The sequence below is a fragment of the Lynx canadensis genome, chromosome B4 (assembly GCF_007474595.2).
Source record: "Lynx canadensis isolate LIC74 chromosome B4, mLynCan4.pri.v2, whole genome shotgun sequence".
NCBI classification, from domain to species: domain Eukaryota; kingdom Metazoa; phylum Chordata; class Mammalia; order Carnivora; family Felidae; genus Lynx; species Lynx canadensis.
This window is the reverse complement of record NC_044309.1, coordinates 111552584-111575217: the sequence shown is the minus strand read 5'-3', so window position 1 is coordinate 111575217 and position 22634 is coordinate 111552584.

The window sequence follows — 22634 nt, the reverse complement described above, 5'->3', positions numbered from 1 at the left end:
TAGCTTACTGGGGGCTGTGTTTAAAGAATAATCAATGAAATACATGCGCAACAAGCTTGACCTCCAAGTATAGCATGCCAATTTGACTTGTTCGGGGAGATGTGCCAACAAAGGCATGATCAAAGGAAGGGAACATCGGTTCATGTATGCAGACACATCTTCAGCAGGACACCATGCGACAGACAGCGGTAAAGGCAGAAGAGAACTGAGACTCCTCACCGTTCTTTCATCATCTCGACCAACAGAAGCACAACCTACTGCCTCTCCTTCTTTGCATTGATCACCTTCGGGGATTTCTGAACGATTGGAGTGCGTGGTGATCACAGGGGAGATGTTGTTCTTCTGTTGTTATTAAGGATAGGTGGGTGCTTGTCGCACAACATTAGAAGAGGCTTCACTCCCTATCCAATATAAACTTTGATTCTTCTAAGTACAATAAATGAATATTATAGGACTAAAGAAACAGAAACCAATTAAATGCTTGTACACACATGCTATTATTTTCTTATTAATGCAATGCCCAACCATACTTACTATTATCCATACTGTTTTGAGACCTTAGTCTGAAACTGGAAAACTTTAAGTGTTTCAGAAGTCCTGAGTCCTAAGCCAGTGTTTCCTACTCATTGTGGCAGGTGAACAAGAGAGGGTGTCTGCCTCTGGATTCGTTTTCCACTGCTACTGTAACAAATGAACACAAACTATGTGGTTTAAAACCACATAAATTTATCTTCTTATAATTCTGGAAGTCAGAGGTCTGAAATGTGTCTCAGGCTAAAGTCAGGGTGTCAGGAGGGCTGCATTCCTTCTGGAGGCTCTAAGGAAACATCCATTTCCTTGTCTTTTCCAGCTTTGAGAGACACTCACATCCCTTGTCTTGTGGCCACCATCAGACAAACTAATCACATTGATCTCTGTCTGCTTCCTCACATCTTCTCTCACTCTCCCAGATTCCTTTTCTCCTTCTAGGGATCCTTCTGATTACACTGGGCCCACCAGAATAGTCCAGGATAATTTCCCCATTTCAAGATCTTTACCTTCATTACATCTGCAAAATCTTTTTGCTATATAACATAGTCATGGCTTCTAGGGATTAGGACATGAGGCCACGATTCTGTGTGCCACGGAAACCTATAGGAATTCTGAGCTGTCACTACAGCAGTTGAAAAGAGTGTCCTGTTGCCTTCTTTTTTTAACCTCTATCAAAGCTAAGAGGACAGATGGTTTAGCTTATTGGTGAAACATCCACAAAGCCTAATCCACTAGACCTTGCAGAAGAGAAAGTTTCAGGAAAATCTTTTAACAAAGACACAGATCTCCCAAATTCGATGAAACAGAGGGATACAGGGAACAAACACGATTGTTTAAAAAAAAAAAGTCTCTCCCTCAGTGTGGTTGTGCAGAAATCCTATAGAAAGATAAAAATATCTTTGACTTACCTTTATTTGGAAACAGTTTTGATTTTATTATTTTTCTATCCCCATAAGAAATTAAAAGTATTATTCGGCAAGGAACCTGGGGAGTTCGGGCCTTTGTGGGAAAATTTCCCCCAAATCTTCTAGACCACTGCTCAGAAATTAATTAGGGAAGTAAAGAGGAAGTGACCTTATTTGAAAACCAACTTGATGAAGTGAGTCACAAAAACTACATCAAGAATAATTTTTTATTTAGTACAGTTTTATAAAAACGCTTACCTCTTTGGCAGGTTTCTCATTTCTGTTTCTGCCAGCTCCAACAATAGCCAATCCCATTTTTTTTTTTTCACTTCATTTTAAGGCCAAAAGTCTTGCCAGTAGTGCCTATTCCCACCCATGGCCAAACTTGCTTATTAGAAGTTGTAGTTACTGTATTTCATGTTCAGATAAACTCAAGTCTGAAAGTTGAAGGACATATTGACTGGAAGCCATGGGAACCATAAAACAAGGCATGTAAGGTTTTTACATTGTGGTTACCAGTGTATAAGGAATACACTCTGGATTTTCCCCAACCAGTGAAGACCAATTATTGACCCCTTGTCTAGAGGCAATTCAGTATCATTAGCCACAGAGAATGAATGCCTACCATATTCAAAAAAGATACCTGGGGGGCGCCTGGGTGGTTCAGTCGGTTGAGCGTCCGACTTCGGCGCAGGTCGTGATCTCGCAGTCTGTGAGTTCGAGCCCTGCGTCGGGCTCTGTGCTGACAGCTCGGATCCTGGAGCCTGCTTTGGATTCTGTGTCTCCCTCGCTCTCTGACCCTCCTCCACTCATGCTCTGTCTCAGAAATAAATAAACGTTAAACAAAATTTTTTTAATAAGATACCTGGAAATGTCGTATATCCAAATAAAAATGGTATTCTTCTTATTGCGTATTACATATACAAATAAAATACAGTATTTTTATTATTATTATCTTATCCTGATGAAGCTAATATATTTCTTCTTGTTTTATCAGCAGAAAGTTGAGGTGGTTAACTTTCAATTTTAGCAATCAAAATGAGGAAGTCACCCTACATGTCTCAAAAGAAAGGAGTAAGGCTGTTAAGTAGACACAGAGGAAATTAATCACAAAGCAATTACTTCTAGGACCTTTTATAATCTGTATGCATTACAAATCTTCTCATGGAAGGGTATCTAAGATTGCATGCTGTCAATGTAGTTTTTTTTTTTCCTTCAGCAAATATTGAACTATTAACGAGTATATTTTATTTAAGAATATACTTGTGGGGTGCCTGCGTGGCTCCGTCAGTTAAGCGGCCAACTTCGCTCAGGTCATGATCTTGCGGTCCATGAGTTCGAGCCCCGCGTCGGGCTCTGTGCTGATGGCTCAGAGCCTGGAGCCTGTTTCGGATTCTGTGTCTCCCTCTCTCTGACCCTCCCTCGTTCATGCTCTGTCTCCCTCTGTCTCAAAAATAAATAAATGTTAAAAAAAAATTTTTTTAAAAGGAATATACTTGCTCTCTCAATGAATGAATGAATAAGAATAATTTGTGAAAGTACAAGAAAAGCGATGTGATGTCAAAGGTAAACCCATGCAACCTCTACCTTCAAAGTTGCTTCATTGATTCAGCCTATATAGCTGATATATAGCATTGCTGTTACTGGACTTATCTATATTCCCTCTTGCATTGTAGACAAGTAAGTAATGTCTTGCTCACCCTCTCCGTGGAAGGAGGGCTGATGAGGATAGTCTCCTCAGGGGGCACCTGGGTGGCTCAGTCGGTTGAGCATCCAACTTCTGTGCTGACAGCTCAGAGCCTGGAGGCTGCTTCGGATTCTGTGTCTCCCTCTCTCTCTGCCCCTCCCCCACTCGTGCTCTGTCTCTGTCTCTCAAAATAAATAAACATTAAGGAAAAATTTTTTTAAAAAAGGACAGGCTCCTCAGCTGCATGTCCACCTCATCTTTGACTGATGAATTCCATGAACAGCCGCTGAGCTGCAGGAGGGGTGCCATGTATCTATTATTTTAATTTAACAAACCTGTAATAACTGACTACTCTGGTAAGGATCTGAGAGACAGAGAAAATTAAAGACTTAAAAATTCTTTTTAAATTTATTTTTTTATGTCAGACACCATGAAATTTACTCTTTGTGGTATACAATTCTGAGTTTTGACAAATGCACAGAGTGAGGTATCTACAACGAAAATCACGATACAAAATCATTCCATCAACTCAAAAAATTTTTCTCATGCTTTTCTTTTGTAGTCAGCTTTTCCCCCCACACACCCCACCCAGAGCTCCTAGGATCTACTGATCTATTCCTCCATTTCTATAGTTTTGCTTTTTTCATAACGTCATATAAATGGAATCACTTAGTCTATAGCCTTTTGATATCTCGCATCTTTCAGTTAGAAGAATACATTTGTGATTTATCCATGTCGTCGTATGTATCAATAGCTTTCTTAGGGTTTTTTTTAGTTTTATGTATGGATGTACTACAGTTTTGTTTTTTTTATGGTAAGAATACTTAACATGATATCTGCCCTCCTAACAAAATTTTTAAGTGCACAATACAGTGTTGTTGACTATAGGTACAATGTTGTACAGTACATTTCCAGAACTTATTCATCTTGTTTAACTGAAATTTTATGCCTGTTGATTAGTAACTCTTCATATCCCCCTCCCTCCAGCCCCTGGCAACCATCATTCCACTCTTTGATTCTAAGAAGTTGGCTTTTTAAGATACCTCATAGAAGTGGATTCATGCAGTATTTGGTTTTCTGTGACTGGATTATTTCACTTAGCATAATGCCTTCAATTATAAAATCATAATCATTTTTCAGAAAAGCATTATAAAAATCATAATTTTTTTAGCACTTTGAGGATAAAATTTTACTTCCCAGTTACAGCACATTCTTTTTATTTCTATTTTTTCAATTAATTAAAAAATGTTTCATTATACTTCTGTTTTTAAAATTAAAAAGAAATATGCAACCATATACATACTACACTATCTGCTGTGTCTGCTACTACATGTTATCTTAGGCAAATTACTTAGCTTCATTAAGCCTCAGTTTTCCTAATCTGTAAAATAGGGAAAGAATACTTCTTAGTTTAGATGTTTAGATGTCTCCAGACACTGTCGAATGTTTTCTGAAAGACAAAATCATCCCAAGGTTAGAACCACTGATTTAGGCAAATTGTTGGCTGTGGCTACTAAAAAAAATAAATAAAATAAAATAAAATAAAATAAAATAAAATAAAATAAAATAAAATAAAATAAGAAAATAAAAAAAAAAAACATCTTGCCCAGAAGTTTTGGGTGTTCTTTTTTTTCCTATGCCACTTGCTAATTTATTATACCTTCTGTTCTGCCATCTTGCTTAAAATAGATAGACTACAGAAATTTTATTATCTGGCTGTTTTGGATGAAGCCTCAGGAAGGAATGTCTACTAACTGTTTCCTTAGGTTTTTCTTTTCAGTCTGTAAAAACAATGGTAAATTACTACAGTGATTTTTGCTTTTTCCCAAAAAATTCACAGATTGCACAAACACATGTAAAGATCCAAGCTAAAAAATTTTTCAGTTTAAAGTGCTTTAAATACTGTCATGGATTTAATTTTACTCTTTGTCTTATTCCAAAAAGAATGTAACGTAATGATACATATCTTTTTTAAAAAAAGTAATTTTCATTAATATACTTTCCAAAAGTTAACTTATAGAAAAAACAATTTATAAAAGTATTTGATATTTTTAATTCTTGGGTATTTGACCTTGAAGTAGATAGTAACATCAGTGCATAAGATGATGTTGTACATCTTGCTTTTGAGTAATTGTTAGCCACAATGAGTTATTTTGCAATGTCTCAATCTACAAGTAAATTGTTATTTCTAAGAGACTACTTACCATAAGCAATCAAAGAATCTGTTTATCCATCTGGTGTACTAACTTAATAAAATATTAAGTTCTTCATTGTTTGTAAGGATAAAATCAAAGCTTACAGTCCACTATTCAAAAGGTTACTGAGGTCTACTTTTATTGCTATGAAACAATGTCTAAGAGATACTGTTAAGTGAAAGTCACCAAGGTGTTATATGTGTATGTACTTTTTTGTTTAGAAAAAAAAATATGTGTGCATGCACGTGTAAGAATGAGCATAAGTATAGAAAGATACAAATCAAACTGAACTTAGGTAAGGAGTTAGAGGCATGGGAGAGAACACAAGAATCTGGTGAAAATGAAAATTTGTTCAAAATGAGTATTCAAAGTTATTCCATATATATTTGCTATTTTTTTAAGTTTATTTATTTATTTTGAGAGAGAGAGAGCATGGGAGGGTAGGAGAGGGAGAGAGAGAGAGAGAGAGAGAGAGAGAGAGGGAGAGGGGGAGAGAGAGAATCCCAAGCAGGCTCCACACTGTCAGCACAGAGCCTGACACGGGGCTCAAACTCATGAACCGTGAGATCATGCCCTGAGCTGAAGTCGGACACTCAACTGACTGAGCCACACAGACACCCATATATTTGCTATTTTTTAAAGTTTATTTAATTATTTTGAGAGAGAGAGAGAGAGAGAGAGAGAGAGAGCGCATGAAGCAGGGAGGGGCAGAGAGAGAATCCCAAGCAGACTCCACACTGCCAGCAAAGAGCCAGATACACACAAACCAGGAGATCATGACCTGAGCTGATATCAAGAGCCGGATACTCAACCAACTGAGCCACTCAGGCACCCTGCATTTGCTATTTATATATAATTCATTTAAAACTAATTCCTTCTCTTCCCTACTTATGGTAAGGAAGGAAATATGCCACAATCCAAGTGGTCAAGAACTGTTGGGTTGGTTTAATATAGTTATATAGCGTTTAAAATGTGGTTCCTATGTATAGATTAATAACATATGCATCTAAAAAGGATATTAGAAAACTATTTCAAAAACCATTCATAATAAATATCTCTGGCTGAATCATGAGTACACTTTATGTGATTTTGCTTGTCTGTATTTTATTTTTTAATGAATATGTATTGCTTTTATAATGAGAGGCTGAAAATAAAGGACAAAGATCTGAGGAGTGGGGGATGGAATGAAGAAGCAGTTGACTTTCCAGAACACTGGAAAGTGTATCAGAAAATGCTGTGTGAATAAGGATTCTTAAAATGTAAGATGAGTTTTGAAATTTGTCTCAGAGGTTCTTGTCAAGAGCTGCTGGAGGAACTGAGTCATACTTTCACAGGAATCTCTTGGTGAAGGAGGAGAATAAATTCCAGGAGATAAAAAACAGGTTGGTGGAAAATGGCTCCTGGGGATTTGTTCTCTTCTGGGTATGAGTTTTATTTCAGTTTAAGATTTTTGTATTATATATGGACATAGAAGTATACCCTCATCTGATCAGAAAGATAATTTGCACGGGATTAAATCCAAGAATTCACTTTCCTTGTGAATAAGTTTCCTGAGAACTAGTGCCACTCTGTTCCACTCATGCCACTAGTGCCATGCATAGACCTTATTTGGAAAACAATTGGTGTCCTAGGGAAGTAAACATAGCCCTTGAAGTTGTCTCAGGGTTGGACTCGATGCTTTCCTCACTTGTTTATTCTCTTGCTGCACAAGCTGCGTTCCTTTCCTTGCCTTCAGCTCCCTCTCCTACTTCTCTTTCCACCTCCTCTAGCTGGCAAGCTCTACCAAAAGCTATGATTTTGAAGATTGTGTATGATATGTGATCCCTCAAGCCCCTCAAAAGAGGTTTTTTAATGTACCTAATAAATATATAACCCATGCTTAATCTGTACTATTGTTTCTAATATCTTATCATGTCTTCTGAACACCCTAATTACAAGACTAAAAAGTAAAGTCAAGGAAGGATAGAGAGTCATAAGAATGCTACAAAATCTAATTTGATTGTGGACTGCATTTGAATTTTTTTTAATGTTTATTTTTGAGAGAGAGACAGAGACAGAGACAGAGTGTGAGCAAGAGACGGGCAGAGAGAGAGGGAGACACAGAATCAGAAGCAGGCTCCAGGCTCTGAGCTGTCAGCACAGAGCCTGATGCAGGGCTCAAACCCACAAACCATGAGGTCATGATCTGAGCCAAAGTCAGAGGCTTAACCAACTGAGCCACCCAGGCTCCCCATTTTGGACTGCATTTAAAAGAAGCACATACAGGAAGTTTTGGCTGTGGTAACCCCATATGTACAATGTTAGATTCCAAAGTGATCTGTTGGACCACTGAGCAGAAGTTTCTAATCTAGTGACCTAGGGTGGATTCAAAGGCTCTAGAGTCTATAAGAAAGATATAAGAAGGTTTAGGAGTTAGTCACTAACTAAGAGTAGATTTGTGAAGAGATATTTTAGGGAGAGCAGCTTTGGTGCTTTGAATCTCCACCCCCAGCCTCACAGTAGTAGGTGGGTACTTCCTCCTTAGCACAGAGACCAGAGCTTCAGACCTGCAGAGAGCTTCGTGTGTGTCTCCTGGTGTCGGGAAGGATGATGTGCTGGTGCCAGAGGAGCCTAAGGATATACAGGGGACAGGTCTGAGGGCAGAGTTAGGAGAGAGATGCCACTGCCCTGGAATTTGCCTGAATTTCTTGAGTTTCACCAAGGTAAAGAGTAAGTGTGTGTTTCCTAGAGAGTAGATGTGGCCATTTTAGATGGGAGTTTGCCCAAGAGGGCTTCACTCAGTGAACAAGAGACCTCCAATAAGGGTTTGTGTGGAATGAGCCATGATGAAAGCCAGAGACTGAAGTTGGGTCTAAAGCAGCAGCTGAAAAAAAAAAATGATTACATCACTTGAATTATGAGTATTCTGATGGTCCTATAGGGAAATATCTTTAAGAATCCACCAAAGTACCCAGGAGAGAAAAGTAAAGCTTCACGATCTTCCAGATCTAGAGACCATCCAGCCATTTTACAGGAGTAAATATCAAGTGAGAAATATCCTATCCTCTTACTTCTTTTTCTACCCCATCATTCTACTGACCATCAGTAGACCCTGAAGAGATCAGAACCAGCAGCAAGTGGTTGATGGAGAAAGAGGTAAGCTGAAGACAAATAGCCAACCACATCACTTTCCAGAAGGCAAGCCACTTGCCTACAGTCAAGAGAAGGAAGTCTTGACTTGGAATGAAGACCTAAAGATTGTTATTTTAATTGCCAAATTAAGATGGGATTTGTTGAATTACATTATCCAGATAACTCTATATTACCTTAGAATGAATAGAAATCTCAGGAACCTGACAGATTTTTGTTTTTTATTCCGAGGGGAGAGAAGAACTTTCACTATTGAAATATTTTGAAAGGACATTGGAAGATTGGAAAACAAAATAAAAAATTTGCATTCTGATTACCTCAAAAATTTACTTGTTCAAAATAACAGGGACAATAAGTTTCAGAATAAAGGACATGATCGTGTTCTTATCAGTGCTCAGACCAGCATTATGTTCAATTCTGTATGATGTTCATAAAGAAGGATGTTGGCAGAGCAACCAAGAAGGGGAAAGGATGCAAAAGTTAAATCACAAAAGAGACAACTCAAGGAACTCAAGCTGTTCAGGCTGGATAGAATGTAGGCAAGACATAATAGCTCTTTTAACCTCTACCAATAGGCTTGCATATGGAAAACAGACCAGAAAAAAATCCTATGTTGTTCCTGAGGATCAGATATGGACCAGTGAGCAAATTTTAGTGGGAAATTAAGAGACATATATAATGCAAGTATTTAAAAACAAATGTTTTTAATTGTTTTGTATTGTCTTGTATTGCAATATATTTCTCAATGTTGGTTGTTTAAGCTGAGGCTGGATGACATTTGTCATGCTTCTTACACAGAGGATCCATTAATCATTTTGTTCTAGGCCAAATTGCTAAACACCAATTTGTTTTAAGCCAGTTTGCCAATTGACCAATCTACCAAATGACCATTTCACTGAAAACCAATTCACCCAGCACCAATTTGCCACATCTACTTATTTCCTTTAACAATTTCATTTTAGTTGACTAGATATCATTTGTCATCATAACAGAGCACTTTAAGGAATATTTAATTGATTGCTGCCCTAGTTCTCTGGGGTCCGAGAGAGGGGGGTAGAGAGGATAGTTTCTTAACTATATTCTTTTTTTTTTTAATTTTTTTTTTTTAACGTTTATTTATTTTTGGGACAGAGAGAGACAGAGCATGAATGGGAGAGGGGCAGAGAGAGAGGGAGACACAGAATCGGAAACAGGCTCCAGGCTCTGAGCCATCAGCCCAGAGCCCGACGTGGGGCTCGAACTCCCGGACCGCGAGATCGTGACCTGGCTGCGGACGCCCAACCGACTGCGCCACCCAGGCGCCCCAACTATATTCTTTTTTTAATGTTTATTTATTTTGAGAGAGAGCACACAAGCAAGCGGGGGAGGGGTAGAGAGAGGGAGAGAGAGAATCCTAAGCCCACACAGGGTTTGATCTCACAAACATGAGATCATAACCTGAGCCTAAATCAAGAGTCGGACACTTAACTGACTGAGCCACTCAGGTACCCTGTCCCAGTTGAATATATTCTTAAATATAATTTGAAATATGATAAATTAATAAATTATAATCTTCTCTAAAAATACTATTATTCCTCTTGCAGACTCTCATTCTCTCTCTGCCGCTTTCCCTGTCTCTTAGCCTTCAGCTATAGCACCTAGGCACTAGATGGAGACAAATGGAGCATGTTTTGGGTGTTGATTTTTAACACTCCTCTTTTCTTTCCACTTTAGAACTAATTGAGAGGTAGATAAAGGTGGAGTATCTTGAGTGGAGATCAGAATATCACCTTTGTTCTTAGGAAGCTATATTGGAGGATATGGCCCAAATTTCACCAAAGGGGCCCAAACTGCAGGCATAGAACCTCCCACCAGAAACAAGATTTCACAGCACATCCACAAAATTATAACATGCCAGTCCCCAGCCTCGAGAGCATTATCACAGGCAAAAGCATGATCCTAGAACTCAGAGCCCAGGAAATTCAGTGATACCTGAGAGGGCATAAATAGAGAAAGATTTTTGGGTTTACCCTCATAGCATACCATCAGTGTGGGCCATTGGTTTGGAGCTCAAGACTTGTCTCCAACAGAAACTCTGTTAAATTAAGTGGTTAATTCTGACTTCACCTGTAATCTTGCAGTGGCTACCTGTTTCACTCAGGGTAGAAGCCAAAGTCCTCACAAAGGCCTACCAAGCTTTCTTATGCTAACACTTCTCTGACCTTATCTCCTCCAGACCTACCCTTTGCTTGGAAACTCTGCTCCAGCCACGCTGACTTCCTCACTGCCTTCAAATAAACCTTTTCCTCACCTATTTGAAGGCCTTTACCCCAGGTGCAGTTAGAGCACCCTCAGTTGGTCAGTTTATCCATGACCCTTTGTGTATGTGTGTATATGTATACATAATATATATATGTAATACATACGCATATACATGTTATGCAATATTACATGCGTCATATTATTGCATTAAATGTAGTATATATTTTATGTATATATATACACACACCTTTATTTAATTTAACTAATATTCAGTTACACAGAAACTCCATTGATTTTTCAACTCTCAAAGAGTAGGAATCACATTTTTAGGCTATCAAGTACCTTAGTATCATGTCTGGTGCAAAGTTAGATAAATGAGTTAATGAATAAGTGAATGAATAAATGAATGAATAGAATGTTTCAGTATCACTGGTTGTAAACACTATAAGCAAAGTCCCCAGTGGAAGCTATAATTCTCATCTGCACAGTATAAAGTACTGCTGTCGAGAAACCCTGGGCCCTCAACTCAAATCAAACTGGTCAAAGTCATTCATGGTTTTGAATCCATCTTAACCTGGATGGCAGTCAACCACATCACCCTTGGCACACCATATTACCACCCGGAACCACCAGTCTTCCAGAATCACTAATCCACCTCAAGTTCTTTTAATCTTGCTGTTGTGAAGCTTAAAATACAGCCACATTGTACAGTTTATAACGTGTATTCTACACATGTAAGATACTCATCACATTGCTGCTGCTGTGACTGGCAGTCACCAGATCCAGTGATCACCTAGTCTGATAGCTCTCTCTTTTGCTCCAGAACAAATAATAATGTATCACAAGCTCTTTTTTTGACCCTAGCTGAAGGATCTCCAATTCACAGTTCTCTTCTGCTGGATAGGCCCTATTCACCTGAGTCACTGAGATATCCCCAGTAAGACTTAGTCCTGGTCATGCAAGATAGCACACCTTCTCAATAAGTCTAGGACAGTAGAAAGCAAATTAGCATAATTAGCATGACCATCCCTTAACATCCAACCCCATGCTCTCTCTCTGATGACATCCGGAGATTAGACTGAAAAAGCCACTTATCTTCTACCATGGGTCATTCAGCTTCAGGTCAGGTCAGGTGGTGTGGTACAAAGCAGTCTTTGATTCCCTGTCTTTATTTTCCATAGTCACAGTATGTGTACACATTATAGAGACTAAATTTATGTATTTATGTATATGCACATATATTATCTATGCCTATGTATATGATGTGTGCATTTACACACACATATACACACATAGATATATATTCATGCATATATATTGCAAAGTAGAAAATAGATTTCTAGATGGTATTTTTAATTTTCTTACTTCTTTGACCAAATTTGTAAGCCCTACATCTTTTCTTTCTTTATAATTCTTTTGTAAGAATTTCATAGATTATCTAGATCACACAAGTGCTTTTCTCCAAGTCTGAATTTTGTCTTTAATGACTCTTTCATTCCTCCATTCATCCATTTGAAATTAATTTTTCTCTTTATTTGCTCTCCCTACTCTTCCCTGAAATGAGTCACCCAAAACTGTGTCAGAGATACTTTTTGTAAAACAATAAAATCAAATCAAAAGCAGAAGCCAGTAGTTCTGACTTTTACAACTTCTCCTAGATCTGTTTAACAGAAAATTACATTATATGCTGAGAGGTATCATCCACATTTAGAAGTTGCCTATATATTCACGGAATCATGAAAACAGCTTTGGCATCTCACAGAGTCTAAATCCATCCTTCATTTTACATAGAAGTCAATGAGGCCCAGAGAAGTTTTATGAGTTCCCCAAGGTCACACAGCAGATATAAATAAAGCCAAATCTGAAAGCCAGATATCCTAAAGACTCAATGTTCTTTCTAGTCTAAAAGGTTGCCTTCCTTAGAAAAGACAAAAAATAAAATTTCTAAGGTTGAAATTTTACCAAGACAGCCCCTTCCCAGAGTTATAATACAGGCAGAACATATTATTGGGATTCTTTTGTGGTACAGGTGGGGCCTTAGGACATATGTGACAAAACAGTAATATTTGGGGCAAAATTCAAAGGTCTTGAGCTATTGTTGCTACATTATACTTAAAATGAAAAATGATTTGGTTGAGCTAAATACTATAAAATATAATTATAGTCCTTGGGAACAACTCAGCAGAACTGGAGCTATATTTTTCTGTCTTAGCTCACCAAAGTCCTGGAAGATATTCAACAGAGATTGTATAACAAGTGGTACACATTAATTCCTTTAGATTCTAGCTCTCAGTGATCAGAAAATGTGACTGTTTTGGATTCATTAATAATCAATGTTGATTTTCAAAATTTAATTGCTCATGTGTTAATGAGTATTGAAGAGGGCTGGGCACTAGTTATTTCTCTCTGTGTATGTCAGTAAATACTTAAGGTTCTCTTACCGTAGACTATATATTTCTGTCTTAGGGAGATAAAACTACTGTTCCAAGCCACCAGCTTTTCCAATTTAGTCTGAATCTGACTTTTTGTCATCTTTATTTTTAGTTTATAAACTGCTTGAGAAGCACCCCCCCCCACCCCGACTTTTTTTTCCTCTTGATTCCTGGCTGGAGTTGAAACTGAGTTTACGGAAATACCTCGAGTGGTTATTTCCATCCACACTGAAATGAAAAATTAAGAGATGTTTAGCTGAACGTTCAAATGTTTCAGCTTTTACCCTTCACTATTAATAATGCCATCATCTGTCTTTCACACAGAAAAATCTTTCTTTAACTTCACACTTGAAAATTTTGTTTCTTTTCCATTTAATTTCCTTATGGAGTCTTCCTGGAGTGAGTCATAACATATTGAGGTCATGTCAGTTGCATTCTGTTACACAGGAGGATGTTTCAGCCCCGAATGCACCACCAGATCTATTGACATGTGTATCAATCTTGAATTGGGACCATTTGTTCTAAAGATCCCAACAGAGGGATGCCTGGGTTCAGAGTCTTCTCCAAACTGTTATTCCCATTTTGGACAAAACCATACAAAAGGAGAGAAATTCCTTATAACCTGAGGCTTTAGTCCTAAATGGCTTTTAGTCCTAAAAGTCTTAAAATGACTTTTCACTCATTTTAACCAGTTTAAATTAGGATATGAACAGCTGGAAAAAAATGAGTTATAAATTACACACTATCTACTCATAAAGTAAGGTTGTGTCATTTCTTGCGTGGGTGTAGCTGAGTTAAGGAGGGGTTCCACAGTTTCAACTTCATTTTCTATTAATGTCCTTCCTCAGTCATGGATATGCCATATCCCAGTCCTCATAAATCTCACTGTGGATTCCTGAACGTGCCAGGTATCTTACTATAGGGAATAATCAAGGAGTTGCCAAAGTTTCTTTATGTTCAAATAGACTTCTGATTAAAATTGAGTTTTTGCTGAAACTTAGCAATGCATTTTGTTTTATGTAGATTTTTCAGTTGAAATAAATGCATTCATTTGAGAGTCTCAAATCTTCTGTGAGAAATTTTACAGCTTACTTTGACCCTTCAACTCCCTTTTTTACTGCCTTCACTACTTCCTGTAGTATTCAGAGACACACAATTTTCAAGTTAGAATAACCTTACAGATTGGTCATGTAGTCCAACTCTTCATTTTATAGGAAAAGAAAGCTAAAACCCACAGGGTTTAAGACATGTCACCAAAATGACCCAACTAGCTAATGGTAGACCCAAAATAGAACACAAGATCCTGGACTTCTATTTTTTTTCCACTCACTTCTCCATTTACCCATCATTCTTGCTTTTATTTTTGCTCGCTCTCTTGACAACATTATCTATTCGCTTGTCTGTTGGCTTGTCCTTTCATGGTACCCACCTAACGAAGCACCATTTGTGGTTAGCCCAATGCTCAATCTGCTGTGTATTGTTGGAGAAGATGACCCAACTTGTAAAATTGCTGCCACTGTAATTTCAGTGCATCTAGCAAATTGATGACGCCCAGGAGTTGTTCCCTAGTTCCATGGTTCCATAAGTGCTGACCTTCCATAGTCAGCACTCAGGTTTGGCACAACAGTGTTTCCATGCTTTCTCCACTCTTCTCAAACCTCTGATCTATTGAGCAACCTTGTATCTTACATTCCAGAGAAAATACAAGGAATCCAACTTCTTGCTATCAAACCTCCAAAATGACTCATCTGCCATCTATTCTTTCTTTGTACTTCTTATTGAAATGGATGTTTTCTATTTAAGCCTAATAGCCTATGTCCATGCTTTGGATAACATTCTCTCCAGGACTCCCAAAGCATCTGTTCTATTGTATTTCCTCTTTCTCAAATTTTCACCATGCCCACTTCCACGGTCTTCTTCCCATAAATACTTAAATATATTCAAGCATCTTCATTTGTCTGCCACTCCTCAGTAGTCTCATTCTTGGATACTCTCCCTTTGTCAGGGAGAACATGTTAAATCTCAACATTCCTAGTAATCTGTCCTGAATAATTTATTTTATCCATACTCCTGAAAAATCCCAACAAATCCCATGGATTTTACTTCATATTTTCACACTGATGACTCCCAAGTCTACATCACTATCCCTGCTTATTCTCTCTCATATTCCCTTCTCTCTCTCTCTCTGTCTCTCACTCTCACTCTCTGTCTATCCCCTTACCTTCCTCACAAGACATTTTCACATATGGCCCCAGAGATACTTCCAAATCAACATGTCTAAAACTAAATTCACAATCTAATCTTCCCTCACAAATCTCCTTCTCCTTGTTTCCTTGTACCATCAAATGACACCACCATCCAGTATGTATTATCTTTCACCATATATATATATATGGTGACTATTGAAAAGTAAATAAAATAACGCAAATATGACATCCAGCACATAGTAAGTATTCAACAGTTTTTGCCTATCGCTGTAATTACTGTGATTATTAGTATTATTGTTACAATCAGTACATATCTCAAATTAAAGTCTACTCCACTGTGTGCCTACTGCCACAAACCTAGCCCAGGTCACTCTCATCTCTCCTCTGCATCACTTAGAAGTTTCCCAACCAATCTCCTTGGTGCCAGTCTTTCCCCCTCCCCCTCTAGTTCACTCTCCACATTGTATCCATACCAAAAGTTTCAGGTTCTTTCTTTTTCTAAATGAATTCAATGGCTTCCCATTGCTACTAGATTAAAGTCCAAATTTCTTAGAATGGTTTAAAAGTTCCTTTATCATCTGGCTCCCATTTACCTTTCTAGCCTCATCTCTTGGTTTCCCTGATATTCACTCATCATAACTGAGCCAAAATGATATTGTTAAAAATGGCCCAAACTCTTCAGGCCACTCTCATACCAAGACCTTCATGCAAGACCTGAAATACTCTGTATACTGATTTGGCCATGCTAACTCCTACTCATATTTCAGATTTGTTTATATGTCTCTTTTTTAAAGAAAGTATTAACTAATCTTTACCTCACCTACTCTAAATTAGCAACTTTCCTATTCACTCTTACAGAGCAACTTAACTTCTACCAAAGCACTTACCATACAGCATTCTACCTATTTATTTACTTCATGGTATTAGTTTCCTAAGGCTGTTGCAACAAAGTACCACAAACTCAGTGAATTAAAAAAAAGAAAAAGAAAGAAAGAAAGAAAGAAAGAAAGAAAGAAAGAAAGAAAGAAAGAAAGAAAGAAAGAAAGAAAGAAAGAAAAATTTATGTACAGTTCTCGAGGCCAGAAGACTAAAATCAAGGTTTCATTAGGGCCACACTCCTTCCAAAATGTCTCAGGGAGAACGTTTCTTTGCCTCTTCCAGCTTCTGGTGGTTCCTGGGGTTCCTTGGCTTCCAATCTCTGTCTTGGTCATGGTGTGGCCTTCTTTTCTGTGTCTCTCTGTGTCTTCTCTTTTCATAAAGACCTCCTAAATCCAGGATGATTTCATCTCAAGATCCTTAACTGATTATATCTTAAAAGTCACTATTTCCTAATAAGGTTGCATTCTGACATTCCTAGGGACATGAATTTTGGGTACTTTTCAACCCATTACACTTTTCAGTCTTATCTACCGGACTGCAAAGTTCATAAGGGCAAGGTTGACCATCAATGCAGAGTTATCTTGGCACATAGTATATACTAAGAAGTAATTATGGAACTAATACTCTCCTTCCCCTCAATTTTTAGCCAGCTTTTCCACCACATTATCATCCCATCGAACAACCTCAGTATTCATTTCCACTTAGTCCTTTAAAATTGATTCATGCTTCAGCCTGCAAACTAAACAAAGAATATTGAGTTACTCACCTGGAAGCAGCATTCTGTCCTCACATTAGTATTCACAGAGTTCTTCACCTGATTTTTTTGGTAAGAAATTCATAACATTCTAGCTTGTATTATACTTGAGTATTTCTTTTATAATATTTTTAAAGCAAAAATTATAGCTTTATATCTTTATACCCCTCTAGATGACTACCATAAAACTCAACATAGAAGATTTTCATTAAATATTCTCCTAATGTGTTAATCTGGTTGCTGATATATAAGTTCACCTCTATTAGAAAGAGTTAGGTTTATTTGAAGACAGTAATAGGCTATTGACTCTCTGACTACAGAGAAGCAAAAAGAAAGCTCCCTCACTCAAAGTGCTAACCAGTTTTTCTGTTCTTTGACTTTAAATTTCCTAAAATCTGTAAGTGCCAAAGTCTTCAAGTCTAAATGCCCTACAATTCTTTGTGTACATTCACTTGTTTCCTTTCTTCCATTGAGCTTATCTTCACATTAAGGTAAAGTCAGTGATGGCATCTTCATAGATCTACTCAAGGTTTGTTATCACTGATAGTTCAAAACATTTATTCACTTTTTCAACTTGACATGAGCTTTGCCAAGATAATCATGCCAACATTTACATATTCATGTCATAATGTATTATCAGAGTTTCATCAGGAAAACAGGAAGTATTCTAAGTATTTTAGACAAGAAATAACAAAGAGAATGTGGTGTTTACAAAACTGTTGGAAGGGCAAGGCGTAAGAAAGCTAGCATACAGCACAGGTTTACCTTTGGTTTCAGACAAGCAGAAAATTGCTACTATAACCCTTGTCAGAAATTCAGCTTAACTGCCCCAGTGTTCACAGATGTCTGCAGCACTGAGACAAGGGATGATAAGCAGAGGAACATCCAGAGATTACTGAAGAACCTCACTTCTGTTAATGCCCAGTTATCTGCCTGCCAATACTAGTAAATTAATATCGTTTCAACCCAGTGGTGTGCTAGAAATATCTAACACTGGGCAGAAGTAAAGGCCTGATCTGTAGTATTTGCCAAATTTGTGGAGTAAATACTCCCACTTTGGCTAATTTAAGGCCACTGAATGCAGAGTTGGGGGGAGATGCTCACAATTGCTTTCTTTGAGCTTGTATGAGCCCTGTCAACACACCACTATTTCTGCCTCTCTTCTGTCTTCCAAACAGTATACATCTGTATTTCACTGATGGAACTTAATACAAATTCAGAACCCCGCTAGCAAAGGACACCAGGAAATGTAAAGTTCTCAGACTTCCAGTCCCTACAATATGGGGTACAGCCAAGGAGGTATCAAGTATGCCCAGGGCCAATACAGAAACATCTAGCTCATGTGATGGACAGAGTAATGATAGCTGTCATTTTCCCTTTTCATGCAAATAACAAAAACAAATCCTTGGTGATTTCATCTGCATCATGGCTCGGTTCCCAAATGATGTTCAAGCTCTGTATGGCTCATTTGAAAATTAGTGTTTCAGCAGGCACAACAACACTAATTCTAGCTAACATTTATCAAGCCATTATAATGTGCTTGGTATTGTTTCAGGCTTTATATGCATTACTCCACTTAGTCCTCACAACAATTTCATGTGATAGGTTTACTATTACCCTAATTTTACAGATGAGGAAACTGAAAATTTGTATGGTTCAGTAAATGCTCCAGATCACAGCTGTTGATTATCAGTGTGTTTCAAACTCAAGTTGTCTGACTCCAAAGCTACTGTACTTATTTGTCGAAAATATTCTATCTTTAAAAGTTGAAGCAGTATTTTATGAGTTGTTTCTGCATCTGGGTACCGTGCTTGGTATCAGATACCTGACGACATCAAGTATGTCAGAGAATCAATATATTGAATTATTTTTAGGACTATATTGTATCTCAGCAAACATCTGGTGCTATCTGGAAATAAAATAATAAGCATCTGTCCAAAAAGGCAAAAAATGTAATTTACAGGTCATTAAAATTTGACCATGAAGTGTCTCTTTTCTTCTGTTTCCATCATTACTGCCCCAGGCTTGATCCCTTTTACTTTTCTAGTTTAGATGAAAATCCCCTCTTCTTGTTAATGATGTCACTGAGCTTAAAGTAAATGAAAGAATCAGTAAAAATTCTGTGTAATTTTCAAAAGGCAAAAAAATATGGTTGAGAAAAAGGATCAAATCTTCTTTTTAATAAATATAAATTTACTAGATTAAAGACCTGTACATTTCCAGGTACAGAGACTGTCTTTAACGTAAAAGTTGTATATTTATATAATGTTTCGAATCCCCTCTCTAATTTTTCAAGTGCTCTGTCTTACTTAATCCAGCAAAATATCACTCTGTGCTTTCATGTCATGCTCACATACCTTGCATTCCCTTTTCTGGGTTCTGTTTTGAAAGCAAGCAAACATCTCTCTTTATTACAAACCATTAAGTGATAATTTAGTCAGTGTGCTTTTTACCTTTGTAATTTCAAGTTAATTGCATGGCCGTATGTTTGTCCAAACCAAAGTAATTGTGCTTTCTTCTTTTTTTTTTTTTTTTTTTTTTTTTTTTTTTGTCTATCCTTAATTTAAAAATTAACAAATAAAAGGACATATTTGTTGGGGAGAGGGTGTCCTTCGGAGAGTGGTGGACCTGATTTCAGGGGCAGGTGCTATCTGTGTAGGACACCATTATCAAGCCTGGCCATGCTTTTGCCACGGTTTGGTGTATTTGTGCCAACGCCTTGCTTTGGGATGCTTTTAAGGCTTGTCAAATACAAGCATGCAAAGTGCTTCTCAGTTACGTGATATCTGGTTGAGACAAGTTCAGAGTATCAAATGCATGAAAACACAGCAAGATATTGAAAACCCTGATTTGTATTTCTTCCACGAATTTCAATGTGATGATGAACCCAACTCTCCAGTGATAGGCTAAGACAATATTTTCAGTGGTCATTACATTTGAAAAGGAAAAGAAAAAAACATCATTGTGGTATTTAACCTATTTGCCAAGAGACACTCAGAATTTTAAAAATCAGAGGCACTCTTCTCCTTGAGAACTACCACAAACAAGCTGTTCTCTTCTAAAGATATTTTCTTTAAGATATGCTGGATTTCTCTGGTATTTGCCATATCAAGCTATAAGAAGTTTCTCAGCTATGTGATATGTGGTCATGGCCAGCTGGAGTTAAACCAGATTAGTTCAGCCTAATTTGACATTCATATTATAAATATTGCTGAAGGTTGAAGAAGTGAATGTGGACCGTTGGGCAGGAAAGTCACTAAGAGCAAGCCTGTACCCAAAGCTAACAAAAGTTGACCATCTCTAGCACAGACACCAACATTAACCCAGGCTGATATTAATAAACACTCAAAAATGAAATAGGTTTAATAACTGTAAATGCTGACACCCATTTCAGCACTAACTGCTCTGTCTGGGAATAAATGAGTATTTATCATTTCCTGAATTCCATTCTGGCCAGTGGCCAACAGAGAATGTACATCAAAATTAGAAGAGATGGGAGGTGGGACTTGGTTCCAAATTGATCTGAATAATGATAGCAAACTTAAAAGCTGCCTCCCTGCTTTTAAGATTCACTGTTGTCTGATTTCAAGAATAAAAGAAAACATTTAAAAAATAACAGGAAGCAGCCTGTAGCTCAGAGAGAATCTTACTGGATTTGATTCCTTTACAACATTGCATTATCATCTACATGAAAGCGGAGCTCACCCCTGCCAAACCCTGAAATGCATAAAATGGAAATGAGGAGGAAGAATGCCTTAGCCACTCATCTGTTTCTGTCTTAGGAAATGTCTCCAGTGTATCTGCTTGCTGTCTCACCCAGAGGCTTTATGTGACCACATGAAATAGGGCAGATGCCATATAGGGACAAACCTGGATATGTGCTGGCCTGACCCATCTCTTAGCAAATCCCAGATGCACTTCATCTTAATGAAAACACCCACACAAAGGGAATCTCTGGTCTTTCATACCCAGAAGTCACTTGCCTCCTAATCATGTCAAGCCTTGTTTGGAATTCTGAGGCAGGTTCCTGCAAAATGCAATCAAGTTTATTGTCAGAGTCAAGACAATACACAGGTTAAGAAAATCTCTCTTGGGTCATTGTCCTAGAAGCAATATAACTCATTACATTTTTATCCAAAGAAGATATATCCCAATAACTACCTTCAAAGTAGAGATAAAATCTGAGTAATATAGGAGAGGAATATTTATTTATTTAACAATTGCACTTAAAAAATTAAATTACATGGCAAAAAATTTGAAGTGATAACATTTCTCGTATGTAAACCACACATACGTGCACACGTACACACACGCACACAATTACATGGATGCTGTATTAATTTCCTAAGGCTGCAGTAATGCTGTACCAGAAACTAGGTAGCTTGAAAGACAGAAATTTATTCTGTCATAGATGCAGAAGATAGAAATGCAAAATCAAAGTGTCTTAGAGTCATGATCCCTTTGAAGACTCTGGAAATAATGTTTTCTTGACCCTTCTGGTAATTGACTGCAATCTTTGGCATTCTTTGGCTTGTAGATGCAACTCTACAATCTCTGCCTCTATCTTCACATGGTGGTCTTCCCTCTCTGTGTCTCTGTGTCTGTCTTTCCTTTCCTCTTCTTATAAGAACAATAGCCACGTTAGCTTTAGGTCCCACCTTTATCTAGTATGAGTTTATTTTAACTTAATTACATGTACAAAGACCCTATTTTCGAATAAGATCACAGATTGCAAGTAGGCACGAATTTTGGGGGCACACTATTCAACCCATTACAATCTGCCTCTGAACCCTCCAAATTCATGTCTTTCCCATGTTCAAAATACATTCAGCTCATCTCAATATCCCAAACAGGCTTAGGCCATTCCCATACTAGAAGACAAGTTATTTGCTTCCAAAATACAATGATGGGACAGGTATAGGATAGGCATTCTCATTCTGGTCTCCTCATTCTGGAAGGAGAAACAAATAGAAGGAATAAAAGGATTACAGGTCTAAAACAAGTTCACAACACAGGAAGGCAAATCCCAAATCCCAGGTTTTCAAGGCCTGGGAATGATCCTCTGTGCCTCAGTGTTCTGTCCCTTGGGCTCTCTAGGATGGCCCCTCCTCTCTATGGCCTCGCCATCCATGGTTCTGCCTTCAGTCATTCCTCCTCCACTTTGTTTCATCCTTGTCCCTTTCAGCCTAGGCTGGCAGTTTTTCAGCTGGTATAAAATTCTCAAGAACCTTGTCAGTCTTCAGTGGATACCACGGGGATCTTCAAAATTAGACGTGAGGGTTTTCCGTAGACCTTCCCTGGATAACTCCATCTCTATTCCTGCCTTCTGCTGGGATGGTTAATTAGATCCATGAGTTATACACCTGATCTCTTCAGGCAAAGTTTGTCCAGTAGCACCCTTGGTTCTGCTTCCAGAACACACAATCTGGCTAAGCTGAGAATGTTCGCAACCATCAAGTTCTGGTTTCTTTTTGATTAACAGCTTCTTCCACAGTTTGCGTCTTTCCTCTCAAGTTTTCCTATAGGCAGTGAAGAGAAACCATGCCACATCTTCTATACTTTATTTGGAAGTCTCCTCAGCTAAACATCCATGTTCATAAATTCTGCTTTCCACTCAAGAGCAGAGCACACTTCAGCCACATTTCTACTGTTTTCATGTCAAGGATCACTTTTT